Source organism: Engraulis encrasicolus, chromosome 1 (assembly GCF_034702125.1).
Source record: "Engraulis encrasicolus isolate BLACKSEA-1 chromosome 1, IST_EnEncr_1.0, whole genome shotgun sequence".
In the NCBI taxonomy this organism is placed as follows: domain Eukaryota; kingdom Metazoa; phylum Chordata; class Actinopteri; order Clupeiformes; family Engraulidae; genus Engraulis; species Engraulis encrasicolus.
The window spans coordinates 19,800,610-19,815,609 of NC_085857.1; the positions used below are offsets into that span (position 1 = coordinate 19,800,610).

A 15,000-nucleotide genomic window follows, 5' to 3' on the forward strand; every position below is an offset into this window, starting at 1 on the left:
ATCCCACCCTTGGTGCCTGTCTCTATTGGGGGAGAGAAAGTGGAGACTGTCAGCACTTACAAGTACCTAGGAGTGCACCTCGACAATAAACTGGACTGGTCCACAAACTCAGATGCACTCTACAGGAAAGGCCAAAGCAGGCTCTATTTCCTCAGAAGGCTGAGGTCCTTCAATGTCTGCAGCCGACTTCTGCTTATGTTCTACCAGTCTGTCATGGCCAGCGTGCTCTTCTTTGCTGCGACGTGCTGGGGAGGAAGCATCAGGAAGAGAGATGCTGGACGCCTTGACAGACTGGTGAGGAAGGCGGGATCAGTGGTGGGCATGGAACTGGAGACACTCACCTCAATAACCGAGAGCAGAACACTGAGCAGACTAGACTCTATTATGGACAATCAGCATCACCCCCTTAACGCCACCTTCACTAACCAACTGAGTCTGTTCAGCCACAGACTCCGTGCTTTCACCTGCAGGACTGACAGACTAAGGAAGTCCTTTGTCCCATGGGCAATTCAGCTGTTTAACAACACACAGAAGGACACTAAGAAGAACATCATCATAGGGGACTGGACTGCCTGAGATGCCAGAGCTGGCCCAGCCCGGGAAACCTCTTGGTGTGTGTGTGTGTGGTGTGTGTGTGTGTGTGTGTGTGTGTGTGTGTGTGTGTGTGTGTGTGTGTTTGTGTGTGTGTGTGTGTGTGTGTGTTTGTGTGTGTGCGTGTGCGTGTGCTGTCCAATAACTGCACTAAGGAACTTTTGACCCTTGACCACTGGACATACTTGTTTTTCCTGCTTACCACAAGCAAAGACTGTGATCTGTCGGAGCTGGCCCAGTTACTGGGGAACCTCTTTGTGTGTGTGTGTGTGTGTGTGTGTGTGTGTGTGTGTGTGTGTGTGTGTGTGTGTGTGTGTGTGTGTGTGTGTGTGTGTGTGTGTGTGTGTGCTTGCCTAAAACACTTACCTGTACTTTACTGTGACATTGTAAGAATGTTCAACCCCTATCATACTCTGTACACTGCCTACTTCTACATACTATACTATATCATAGATGTATCCATCAACACTTGTTGTCTACCTTAACTGACAGAGTATGTTTTTTTCTGCTTTGGTCTATCCCAACTCACAGAATGTCTTTTTGCACAATTACCTTTTCTACATTTATCTCTATTATTTTATTTTATTTTCCCCACCCTGATGACTATTCCTGTTTATTTTTGTCTTGAAATGTCCATGTGGGCTTTTGTGTATTTGTGTATTTATGTAAGCTACTGGATACCTGAATTTCCCCCTGGGGATCAATAAAGTTACTCTACTCTACTCTACTCTACTCTAGGGTTACTTTAGAGTTAATGTATACGAGGCATGAAAAGGAAGACGGCCAGTGCTGAGATACTGTACTCACTGTATGCGGTAACTGTGTAACCTGACTTCACTAAAATGGCACATTTTCATTTTGCTGTACGAGTGGGGCACACCCATGGTAGTTGAAAGGCAGACTCGGCACACACACACCATCCAGGTAAGACAATAAAGCAGGGCAGTTGGGGGTAGCGTTACATCACACCAGGAAGGAGACGACACTGTCCCATGGTGCCCATGTGTACAGAACAAAGCCGTCAAATGCACACACACACACGCACACACACACACACACACGGTGCCATGTGTACCGAATACACACATACACACACACACACACAGCACGTTGTGAAATGTGTATTGCGTTTATCAGGTGAACAAGCTCACTGATAAAGAGGTTGTAGGCCTATTGTGGGTCCTGTGTTTGCTCTTTTGCGGTTGTAGTGGAAGGAACATATGGCCAACTGTGCAAACATGTTTTTGCCTTTTACTGCCTTTTTATTGTTGAGACCAGATGTAGGCCTATTGTTAAATGTGGAAGTTAACTGTACATTTTACTATAGGCTAGCATTCTAAGTTATTAATAGGCCTATGCTTATTTTAGTTATTAGCAATATGCTTGTTTATATCTTCACTGTACACTACAATATGGCTAAACTCAGTCACTCCCTGGAAGAGTGAGAGAGTGTGGTGCTGGCAGGCATGAAGTACTGTAGTATGAACACTGACCTTTAATCGGGTTGATTTGGGAGCGCGCGGGGTGGTCCTTCTCCCTCAAAGCCGCTTTGCCATTGGTCAGTAAGCGCCAAGCACTCCTGAGGTGGGATGGATTAAGCCAGTCACGTGGCGTTCTCAGCTCTTTGCCATAGAAACGAACGCACCCGCCCAGTTGGTTGGGTCGCGCGCGCTCTCCCGCTCTCGGCTCTCAGTGCGCACGTTCACTCACTCTCAGCTGCAGGAGTCTACTGTGTGGGTCGGTTGCCGTGTGGACTAAGCGACTGAAAACTAGACCATTACCACGACAAAAGAGAGCGGGACCAAACGCCCACCGGGCTACAATTGTGTCGTTGCCACATAGGATGTACCTGAAGAGGAAGTAAATCGTTTGCTTTGTGTGGATTCTTTTATCATCCCGCTTCTCCGCGTTTTGCTCCGGAGTTAACTTGGGAAGATTGTGGACGCAACGAAGACACAATGTGCAACGGGCAGAAGCCGCTGTTTGCAGCGTCATAAGCTAAACTTGGGATTGTGAACAGGTTTGTGTTTGTTTTACTATTTTGTCATTTTATGTTTGCATTTCTGTTTTGCTTTCGACACGCTTTCTTTGCATAACGTAAATCAAGTTCGCTACAAAAACACTGCCGTAGCCACATTGTTTCACTTCAGCCAGTGCGTTTCTCAACTTGAGAGCATGGCTCCCTGCATGGGTATTTGAAAAGCAATGGCCCTCCTTTGAAATGAGTTGAATGGCACCCCTTTCTCCGTTACCTTGGAAGGGGAGTATTGTCCACATGGAGTTTACAATGAATGCCGACCTCCACAACTTCGTGTCTAAAGGAGAGTTCAGTCATCAGGCGACGTTCCTCAGTACGTAGAGCACGGCTATGAGAATGTGAACCCGCGAGCTTTGTTTAGTTGTTGCACGCACCACGTTTTGATTTGTTTTTGTTTTGGGCTTGGATGCGTCGGCGTTTCTTTTCAACCCAGCACAGTCCCATACTTTTGTGTAGTGTAATCGAAGCGCACACGCCTCCCCGTATGCACTGCAACAACAGTAGAGTTTACAGCTATAATTAGTCTGGATTCTTTCCTGGCTTTGTTGCCATCGGGTTTGAAATGCGATCTAGAAGACCCCTCTCCAACTCCCCACACTATAAATAGTGGGCCATGGCGCTTGAACACGTAGTAGCCAGCCACGCTTTTTTTTCTAGAGGGAGAAATGTAAGGCACGTATGGGATATATCTGCAAGGGTGGGTTGGGTGGGTGTGGGTCGGGTCCTCTCGTCTATCAGCGCAGCGGGGAAGGGGGACGAGGGAGCGTTTTCTGGGAAGGCTGAGCCGCTGAGTTGAAATGCTCAGCAGCAGCAGCAGCCCCGGAGGTCTTGCCCAAATCGCGGGAGAGAGACCGAGAGAGACAGCCCAGTTTTCTTTTCAGCCCATGGAGATGGGAGGGATTTTTTCTGGCCATGTGAGCCCCGGAGTTCAAAAACAGCTCGGCTTCTGGATCCCCCCTGAGGCCCTGAACCACAGGGCTTCCCGGTCTGACAGTCACGCTCGCCCTTAAACACACACACACACACACACACACACACACACACTCTCACATACTCTCACATACAGGCACACTGCCCCTCTCTCCACACACACACACACACACACACACACACACAGTCATAGGGAGACCCCCCCCCCTTTTCATGAGGCGACTAAACAGCGAGGAATTCCCACACAATGAGCCATTGACAGGGATCTGGCCAGCCCCACTGCATGAAGAAGATCTTGTGACTGTCCTCTGGTGCCGTGCTCCTTACATGTGTGGTGTGGTGTGGTGTGTCCCCCGTCCCCCACCATCCCCCTCCTCTATCCCTGCCTCTGGACTGTGTGTCTCTCTCTCCGTGTCTGGTCTCTTCTTCTTCTCTCTCTCTCTCTCTCTCTGGGTTGTGTCTCTCTATCTCTATCTCTGTCTCTGGGTTGTGTCTCTGTCTCTATCTGTCTCTGATTTCTAAGGCCATCACTCTCTATGTCTATCACTCTCCCTCTCTCTCTGGCCTCTCTACTTCATGTGTCTCCCTCTCTAAACCACATAAACCGCCTCCAGTGATGCCCTCATCAGCTGCCTGGGCTGTCGTCAATGATCCCTCACAGCCCCACGCCACAGCACACCACACCACAGCATGCCATGTGCAGTCATCAGACAGCAGCCAACATGCTGGCTGGCTAGACCACAGAGATACTTTAAAGCACTGGGCCCAGCTGTAAACACACACACACACTCACACATACAGAGCGAAAGACAAAAACACAGACAGTCAATAAGGCATACATGCTTGGAGATGGCAATAGGAATGTTTGTAGATGTGATATGATTTCAGCTAAGACTTAAGCTTGATGCAGTTTAGGGGTGTGCGACTTGCAGTGGGCAACTGGTGCTCTGCACGCCACATGCAAACACAGAGAAAAACACAGGCGGTCACTACAACGCACATTCAGAAATAACAACGGGAATGTTAGTAGATGTGATATGATTTCAGCTATGCTTGTTGCAGCTGTGGTGTATGACTTGTCATCTGGAACTGGTGCTCTCTGCAGCAACTGCAATCACAGAGTCACACGGTCATTGAGGCACGCACACTTGCAGATAGCAATAGGAATATTAGAAGATATGAGATATGATTATAGTCGTGCAGTCGTGTCCTAGTGGTTAGAGAGTTGGTCTTTCAATCTAGGGGTTGTCGGTTCGAATCCCCCCTGACCTCTCCCTACATCTCCACCCATGGCTGAAGTGTCCTTGAGCAAAGCACCTAACCCCACATTGCTCCAGGGACTGTAACTAGTACCCTGAAAAATAATAGTTGTAAGTCGCTTTGAATAAATGAAAGTGTCAGCTAAGTGCAATGTAATGTAATGATTATATTATCTTATATTAGAAGATATAAGATATGATTTCAGCTAAGCTTGGTGAAGTTTTGGGTGTACGACTTGTCATGTGGATCTGGTGCTCTGTGCACCATGTGCAATCATCAGGCAGCAAGCTGCCTGCTGGCTCCCTTAGACCACAGCAAAGACCGAAGTACGAGTGTCCCGCCTGTAAACACAGACTTGTGTTTTGGGGCGCTGCGCTGCAGCTGTTAGGGCGAAGAACGCTACAGAGGGCAGGGAGGGGTGAAGCCAGGCAAGGGGGTGTGTCTGTCTGTCTGTGTGTCTGTGTGTGTGCCCTTGGACAGCGGGCGGTCACGTGTATGGCAAGACCAGTTTAAACCACCGTTATTATGAGGGTGTCTATTCTGAGCATTTAGTTGTTGCTGTCCAGGGCTCTAAATTAACTTTTTTTCGGCACCAGCCAGAATAGCTAGTAGCTGTTAACCTTACTGGCCAAACACACACTCACTAATTATATTACATTACATTACATTGCATTTGGCAGACGCTTTATAACCAAAGCGACTTTCAAAAGAGGACATATTCAAGCCAACATCACAAGCAAATACAAAGTGCACAGGAGATATACAGAACAACAAGTGCAGTTGCAAAGAGGGGTTCTTTTTTATTTTATTATTATTATTTTTTAAAGAGTAAATAAAGAGTACACACACACACAAACACACACACACAAACTAAACTGATCTAACCATCATGTCAGGAGTCTTCCCTGGGGCAAGGCCACTAATGGGTCAAAGTGGCTAGGATGTTGGTCTTTTCTACCAGCCAGACTGAAATCTCACCAGCATTTGGCCAGTTGGCTGGTGTTTAATTTAGAGCTCTGTTGCTGTCCGCTTTGAGGACTGTGAGTGGACACTTATAGAGAAGGGACACACACTCGTCATTTTCATGTTTCTCAAGGCGTTGGTTTCTCACCGTCCAATCTTTCTTCCATACATGCTCTTCAAGCATCCATTCTCCTCTCATCTTCTCACTCCCTTTCTCCAAAGAGTTCAGTTCATTTTGTTCAGACCGCTCTCCTTCTTTTCATGTTGTCCATGCTCTTGAATCCTTTTATCTCTCTCAGATAAAACTGCACTCTGCACTCCTGGCTGTGTCAAACATGTCCAACAGATCAATGAAGGTGACCCCAAGGCTTCGGCTTGCAGACTGCTCCTGGGGGACACTCACTCATAAATATGTGCATTTGTTAATAACATGGGGAGGACAGCCATGTCAGTCAACCACCTCTCAGAAATGAATAATTGGTGGAAAAGATGCAAAGAGACGGGGGAAAAGACAACTTGCTATGATGTGGTAGAGTTGGAAAAACTGAAAGGTTTGTTCAGGCGAAGATGCCATATTTTATTATTGAAGTCACCTGCATGCTTTGCAGTAGTGCAGGTGACGGAAACACCCACTGGGGTAACTCCCATAGTCTTTGTGACACAGCACACCATGCACACACACACACACACACACACACACACACACACACACACACACACACACACACGAGAACTGCATTTATGCCTCACGTGCAATGGGGCTCCATCTTGCCCATTCCACTTAGACCGATTTGTGGTCCGACACCTGGGTTTGCTAGTGAGCTCAGTGCCCCCATATGCAGTATTCTCTCCTTGTCACAGAAGGGATAAAGGCGGTCGTGGCAGGACAGAATGCAATCGACACTTTAAAGGTGGTCAGTGCCAACGCTGGACCAAGTTAGACCTTGGCTCAGCTTCTTGTGTTTGGCGGCTGGCTGTAGTAGATGCATTGCGTTGGGCTGTGCCAAGCTTGGAGGTCAGGAGGGTTCCGCCATTCTCCATAGCACTCTTAAATTCCATGAGTCATTTCAGACCTAACGAGCCAAAGCCAGTCTGCTGAAAAGATATTGTAATGGAAGTGTGTGTGTGTGTTGGACTTCAGACTTTATAGTTAAGGCAGCCACCTAGACAAAACATGAACTTCACATCCCGACTCTTCTGAAAAGAGAGATGCTGTATGACAAATGCAACTTCTTAAGTTGCTGTGTGTGTGCGTGCGTGTCTATGTACGTGAGTTAGTTTGTGCAGGGTAGCCTTTCATCCCGATTAAATTAAAGGGAAGTCCCAGCTGGAAATACCACTGTTGGCATTTTGATTTTTAGATGCGTCCCAGCATCTCTATAAGAGGGTCTGTCCGTCCGTCCGTCCGTCCGTCCGTCCGTCCGTCCGCCTTCAATTGTGTCTGAAACGCTTTTGTGTCTGAAACGCTTTCTTTAAATTGTTCCTTCCTGTGGCCACAGGGCGGCAGACTTGCCATTTTGGACCGGAGCGAATGCGTGCAAGCATAGCCTTTCCAAAGTAGCCTAGCCACAGGCTAACTGACAAACGTGAGGCCAACAACTCAGCCGATCGTGATGTACGCCACAAATAGACCAATCGACCTCATATTTAGACACTACAATGTTGATTTCTGCCTTCGATTTTCATCAGTTAAGAAATCTAGCGTCGGATTGACACATTATTAAGGTAGTAAAGCGAGTTGCCGCCATGTTTGTTTTCCAGAATCACTCGGCGGGTAGAGAGCTCACGTGCAGCATTCTGGGTAATTGAGTTTCACTGCTTTGTGCCTTGACGGTGAAGCTGGTATTGAAAAAAAGTCCATAAGCGCATGATTCACCCAAACGGTTTTATTTATTTATTATTTGTCGATGTTTAGATTCTTTCCCACATGCACATACTGCTGAAATGGCGTGATACTAAAGGTTGTTAGGCCTAATAAATGTCTGGTAATTTGTAATGTTCACTTCATCTAGGCTATGTGAAATTTCAAATCATAGCCTATGGTTCTTTTCCAAATCCAAGAATGATGATAAGCTTATTATACCCTAAACTGCAAAAAAATAAAGCCATGTCTCGCCATTTTGCTGCCTTGCTGCCTGCCACAATATTTGGAGTGTCCATGATGACCAATAAACAAAAAGTACATCCTCGGGGGGCGTTGACAGAGGAGGCCAGGGGGGCGTTTGGGGGGGGAAATGGCATAGTTGGAACTGGCATAGAGGGACGCATCTGTTGTCCGCCTGTCGGCCTTGTTGTTTTGTTGCTGGCTCAGACCTATCCAAATATTTACTCCCGTGTTTGTTTTCCCCCAACCTCCATCATCATCCTCTTCTTTCTCTTATGCAAAAAACATCCCTCTTTTCCCCCTCTTCCCCTATAATCAGGATTGGATTATGTAACCTGTCCATCTGGCAGAGCTCAGGGCCGCGATGGAATATCCTTTTTCAGTCGGTGGAGTGTGCATTAAACAGAGCGGGAGAGGGAGAGAGGGAGCGCGAGCGGTGTGTGTGTGTGTGTGTGTGTGTGTGTGTGTGTGTGTGTGTGTGTGTGTGTGTGTGTGTGTGTGTGTGTGTGTGTGTGTGTGTGTGTGTGTGTGTGTGTGTGTGTGTGGTACAGAAAGAGAGAATAAAAGAGGGAGGGAGGGGGGAGATGGAGAGAGAGAGAGAGAGAGAGATGGGCATTCAGTCGTTTGTGTGCGCAACAGACAGGGAGAGAGTGGGAGGAAGAGAAGGTGGGTGTGTATGTGCACATTGAAAAGGGGTGTGTGTGTGTGTGTGTGTGTGTGTGTGCTGCGAAGAGGGCAATGTGTGTGAGGTAGAGCGAGAGAAAGAGGAAGTATAGCTTCACTGTGTTGATGAGGGCCTTAAAAATGGGCTGCTGGTACTGTTTTGTCAGGTGTCGATACTTCATCTGCTGTGCTGGAGAAGTGTGTGCGTGCGTGCGTGCGTGCGTGCTTGTGTATGCTCGAGCATTTGAGAGGTGTGTGTGTGTGTGTGTGTGTGTGTGAGGCATGAGTCTCTGATGGTATTGGCAGTGTCCCTAGAGGCAATCAGTCGTACTCCCAGCCGTCAGCGTTTCTGCTCTGGTGCCCAGACTGCAATCACACACGAGTGGTGAACTAGGCAGCCAAGCCAAGCCAGCCGCTGCAGAAGAGAAGGGCGTTTTTTTGGCACGAGCCAAATGTCAAGTTCATAGAAGTTTCCTTGAAGCAGATATTTTGTAATCAGAGTTAGAGCTGTGATGAGAAGTCTGGTTAACCCCTCAAGTTCATATACTCTACGTTTCCTCGAAGCAGAATTGGTTTTTTTTGTTTTATTGTTTTTAAATCAGAATTAACGTAGAGCTTCAGAAGAGAAGGGTGTTCTTTTTTTGCCACGAGCCAAATATCAAGTTCATAGAAGTTTCCTTGAAGCAGATATTTTGCAATCAGAGTTAGAGTTGCAATAGAAAGGGTGTGTTTGGCACAATGAGAAGTCTGGTTAGCCCTCCAAGTTCATATTATACTGTACGTTTCCTCGAAGCAGATATTTTCATAATCAGAGTTAATGTGAAGGGACGTCTGTTTAACCCAGTCAAGTTTCAAGTAAGTTTTGCCTGAAGCAGATGTTTCACAATCAACGTTGCAGCGACAAAGGTGGTTCTGGCACAAGTAGAAGTCTGGTTAACACAACGTCAAGTTCATATACATTTCCTTGAAGCAGTTATTTTGTAATTGGTGTAGGTTGAGCGTTTGTTTTGGCACAAGGAAAGGATGGAGGAGGCTTTCTAATTGAAGTTAATATACTGTAGTACTATACAGTGTACTATAAGCAGATGCTGTAGAATATAACGTTAGATCTGCTAAATAAATATATTTTCTGGTATGATGATTAGTCTGGTTAACCTTTAATTGATTCATTGGAGTTTTTCTTAGTCTTTCTTTCCCCAGGGTCAGAATTAGACAAGTACTGTATAGTTGTTCAGACTTGATTTGCTGTCAACAGACAGAAGTGTTGAGTATGTAAGGCCAACTGTGCAGTGTCGTTGGAAGCCATTGCAAGTGACATGGTGCACGTTTTACAAACACGATCTATGGTAATTTATCAAACCGTAGTGTTTCAGCATTTTCCTATTTCCACACATTAACAGGAGTATATAGTACTACTTTCCCAGGCATCATCACAGATGGTGTGATTTAACAAGCTTTTATCAGGGCAGTGGTATCAGATATCCATACTCTATCTTTATGATGGGACACTTTGGTGCCTGCTTTGGTGTGTGCCTTCAATACAATGCTATTGACTTAGGCCAGTTCTGGAATCAATATGGAAATGATGTTGGCTCTCGGTCAACGTGGGACATATCTCGCTCTCGCCCCCTCCCTCCCTTCTCTCTTTCTCTCTCTCTCTCTCTCTCTCTCTCTCTCTCTCTCTCTCTCTCTCTCTCTCTCTGGAATGCGGCTGCTCTTGTGTGATTTGCTTATCACTGTGTGTGGTGGTGCTAAGCTAGACTGCCAGAGGTTTCAGCTATATCCGGCTATCTTCTCCGGCAAAGGACACCAGGCCCCCTGTCTTGTCAGTAGTGGGAGTGGTGATGCATACTGGAATCTGTTGCATGCATTCAGGTCAGGTGATTTCGTTTCTTTGCTGCAAGGCTTCATAGCAAGTGTTTTGAGTGAATGAATCACTCTTGTGATTGTTGTTTTTGAGGTGCTTGGGTGTGTAGTGTGTGTGTTTATTTTTTTTATTTTTTTTAAGAGTGTGTGAGTTTTTGATGGGGCAGTTCGTCTGGTGTTTGGTTCAGCGTCAAGCAGCATGATGTGAATATTGTTCCCTCGTAGACCATAATTTTCAATTTCTGAGAATATCACAATGACTTGACACTTCTCATCACGGTAGGCCAGACTGCCAAAGGTTTCGGTCAGCTATATCCAGCTATCTACTTAGACAAAGCTGTAGTTAGGCTTTATGGCAGATGAATTTTATGAATACATCGGAATCTGATCATCTCTCTCGAATAGTCTGTCTTTTGTCTGCATCTGTGTGGGCTGATGGTTTGTATCGTGTGGTGTTTTTGTATTGGCTGTTGGTTAGTTTGGGATTTTTAATGAGCAGTTGTTTTTGTGTTGTGGTGTTCACACATCTATGCTTGGTCTACCCTCTGATCTGTAGCCCATCTCATCTCAAGCCCACGCCTTCCCCCATTTCTATCTGCTGAATATTTGTTAAAACTTACTTTATGGTAAACCAAAGAATGAGCGTTTCTTTACCATAGCACTTCGCAAAACACTGATGAGCTATTTTGGCTGCAGTTATTCCCCTCCCATAGACCCTGAGGTTTGCAATATCGCCTTGTTATCTAACTTCACCCTGCTGGTCAGCTGCTCGTGCGCGCGTGTGCGTGTGCATGCTTGTGTGTGTGTGTGCGTGCGTGTGTGCGTGCGTGCGTGCCCACGCTTGTGTGTGTGTGCTAGGTGTGTAAATCACAGCCTTCATGACGATACGATACGGTATCGATTTCTTAAATCAGGGATTCGATTTTTTTTTCGATACTTAAGAATTCCCCGCGATACGATGCGATTCGGTTCGATTCGATTTTTTACCTATTACTTTTCCACTACTATTGTGTTATGGAGCTAGGACATTCCACAGGGGCCAGCGATTCGATTCTTTTCGATTCTTAAAAATGCCCCACGATACGATGCGATTCGATTAAATCGCCGGCCGATACGTCCGATACATCGATACATTTCGATTTTATTTACATCCCTAGTGTGTGCGTGCCCACGCTTGTGTGTGTGTGTGTGCCCACGCTTGTGTCTGTGCGTGCCCACGTGTGTGTCTGTGCGTGCCCATGTGTGTGTGTGTGTGTTAAGGAACACAGCAGAGCGGGGAGCACTGGCTGTGAGGCTGTAGCTGTACATCTGTTGCTTTCTCACCAGCTCCACTCGCCTCTCACTGGGGCTCAGGCTCAAAGACACCTGTTCCTCTCCTCACGGCCTTGCCCTCCGCCCCCCCCCCCTTCTCTCTCTCTCTCTCTCTCTCTCTCTCTCTCTCTCTCTCTCTCTCTCTCTCTCTCTCTCTCTCTCTTTCTCTCTCTCTCTCTCTCTCTCTCTCTTCCTCTCTCCCCCGCCCCTCTCTCTCTCTCTCTCTCTCTCTCTCTCTCTCTCTCGCGCGCGCTCTCTCTCTCTGTCTCTTCCTCTCTCTCTCTGTCTCTTCCTCTCTCTCTCTCTCTCTCTCTCTCTCTCTCTCTCTCTCTCTCTCTCTCTACCATTATCTCTCTCTCTCTCTCTCTCTCTACCATTATCTCTCTCTCTCTCTCTCTACCATTATCTCTCTCTCTCTCTCTCTCTCTCTCTCTCTCTCTCTCTCTCTCTCTCTCTCTCTCTACCTCTCTCTCCGTGGTATTGCTGTAATGGTATGGCAGATTGTGTACTGTACTACCAGCGGGAGAATTGTACAGTAGGGAGTCGTAAAATGACAGAACAGCAATTGTAAGCATGAGTGCGCCACTCCCAACCCCCCTCCCTTAAGATGTTGGAAATGCATTTTAATAGCTTGTTAGTTTTGATGGTTTTATGATTCCTCTTCATCTCTACTAGATACACTCCACTCCTTATTTTGTGTTTATTTTATCAGTGAACACGGTGCCTCTCAGTCTGGGACCCTCTACGTGTGCTGGTTTTTGCTGCCGTCTAATTGGAATCGTCTGTAGTGTCATTTAGAATGGAGTTTAGTTGGTTCTTCATAGTTTAACTTCCCTTCACTATGCGCCACTCCTTGCTTGTTGAGTTGTCTCAGTGCACGTGGCTAGACTCAACACCGGCTAGTTGTTGCTGCTAGCCTCGTCACCTAATCTTTCGGCGAATGCCGTTTGAGTCTGTGACCTATGTGTGCTGCTGGCTGTTGCTAGCGTCTAATCGGAATCATCTGTAGTGTCATTTAGAATTTAGTTTATCTGGTTTATGGATTAATTTCCCTTTTACTATGCGCCACTCCTTGCTTGTTGTGTTGGTAGTTGTCGGCAGCCTGGTCGCCTTATCTGAGGGCCGAGGTCTTTCTGCGAGTGCCATTTGACCCGGATGAGCGGCTTAGGTAGGAGGAGGCACGGCCAAGACCAGATCACCTTCTTCTTCTTCTTCTGACGGACGGACCGGCAGCCGTCCCCCCCATCCCCCACACCCACTAACCCTGCCTTGCCTCACTTAGTCACGAGCGAGTCAGGCCACAGAGGGAAGATGAGGTTAAGCCTCTACCACAGCCACGACCAGAGAGCGAGAGAGGGCAGGAGAAGTGGTGGAAGACTAGGGGATATAGAGAGTGGTGGCTAGACTGATTGAGGGAGTTAGAGAGAGGGAGAGAGACGGAGGTGTTGCCAGACTGAGTTCGAGAAATGTTAAGGGAGAGAAAAATTAGGGAGAGAGGTGGCTAGTTTGACTGAAGGGAGGAAAGGAGGGAGGCATTGAGGAACACATGGAGAGGTAAAGGGCTAGAGGAGAGAGGCAGGCAGGGAGAGAGACAGATAGAATGGAGGGAGAAAGAGGTGGCTAGACTGATGGAAGGAGAGGGGGAGGAGGAGAGAAATGAGGAGGAGGTGGGGATGGATAGATGAATGGATGGATGAAGAGAAACTTGGAGTTGGCGAGAGAGACGGGCGGGCGGGCAGTCTTTCTCTCTCTCTCTCTCTCTCTCTCTCTCTCTCTCTCTCTCTCTCTCTCTCTCTCTCTCTCTCTCTCTCTCTCTGACTCTCTGAGAGGGGTTAAGGTGAAGGCTGCTCAATTCCGTAGCCCGGGTTACTCTGCTGGAGTTGATAAACATGGCCTCTTTACTTTCATTGTAGTGGCAGCTGCGAATCCTGTTTTCTTCTTGCTTGTTGTGCTGAATCCTTAACACTTTCCTTGCGCCTCACCTCCCTCTCTCTCCTACATAAGCCTGAAGGCTCAGCGCCGCTATGCGTGGGTCTCTGCCCTCATGTTTTGAAATAAAGGCTTTTTAATCATTTTTGGAAGAGGAGCGCCTTTTTTTGGACTCCCTTTTTGATAAAACAAAGTGTGTTTAAATTGTGCCATGCAGAGTTTGTTCAACATTTTTTTTTGTCGCAGAGTAGAGAGGCTTAAATCCTGACCTTGAAAGTTGATGCAGGAACCAACTGTTTGCTATATTTTCTGTTATCTCGTGCTCTCACCTGCTTACCTCAGATGAACCCCATGTAACCCCGTGCTCTGGCCGCGCGCGCGCACACACACACACACACACACACACACACACACACACACACACACACACACACACACACACACACACACACACACACACACACACACACACACACGTCTATGAGACCTGGTGACCTCTGCTCAAAAATCTGTAACGCTGGGCTACACACGAGCTGAAAGTCCTCTGACTGACCCATCCTCTCTCTCTCTCTGTTGCGCTCTCTCTCTCTCTCTCTCTCTCTCTCTGTCTCTCTCTCTCTCTCTCATTCGTTCTTTCTTTCTCTCTCTCTCTCTCATTCGTTCTTTCTCTCTCTCTCTCTCCCTCTCTCTCTCTCTCTCTCTCTCTCTCTCTCTCTCTCTCTCTCTGCTGTGTTCTCTCCCCCCTCCAGTTGGCAAGACATCAGTCAGCATGTGAGGAGGATGAACACATCGGTCACTGTGTGCCCCTCTCTGTCAGTCTCTCCGAGCATCAAACACAACTTCAAAAACATCGGGTTATTGGCCGCACTTGAAGGGGTGGCAGGGTTGTTGAGGGCTGGTGAATTTGTGAGTTTTTAAGTGAGTTTTGTGCTCGGAACACAGTACACAGTTTGTGTGGTCCAGATGTCTGATCACGTTGGTGTTTAATATCCGCCTGTCTACCATGCATCAGAGACTCTGATTCAGTTTCTTCAAAAACGTTGGTGCATGTGAGTTCCTGTGAGAGAGGCGAAGGCAAGCGAAAGCAAGCGAACAGGAGCGAAATTATTAAAGAAAGTTTAATGTTATGCAAATGAGGAGCCAATTCGCCTGCCGCGGCCCAATCAAATCAACAACAAAACTGTTCCATTCCATTTAATTCGCTGCGACGACCTGATGACGGTTGAATTTCGCCTCTCTTTGCTTCGCCTCCTATGTGTCCCTACCGTCATGGGAGCTGTGGTGATGTACCACCAAACACTGGTGAGCTGGCGGAGTGTTTGGGAGATCTTTGCATAGCGTGAGT

General features: G+C 47.2%; 1 protein-coding gene across 6 annotated transcripts in view; it reads left to right on the forward strand.

Annotated features, from left to right (window-relative positions):
- Positions 1–15,000, forward strand: part of add3a (adducin 3 (gamma) a) — a 271,834-nt gene that overhangs the window by 149,817 nt on the left and 107,017 nt on the right. For 2 of the 6 annotated variants that reach the window (XM_063198387.1, XM_063198418.1), the window contains exon 1: positions 2,241–2,611. The exons of 3 other annotated variants lie outside the window; for them this stretch is intronic. The gene's annotated coding sequence lies outside the window, so the exon portion shown is untranslated. Of the gene's footprint in view, positions 1–2,240; positions 2,612–15,000 lie in introns of those variants that run through there. One more of the 6 variants, XM_063198423.1, reaches the window with a different exon arrangement.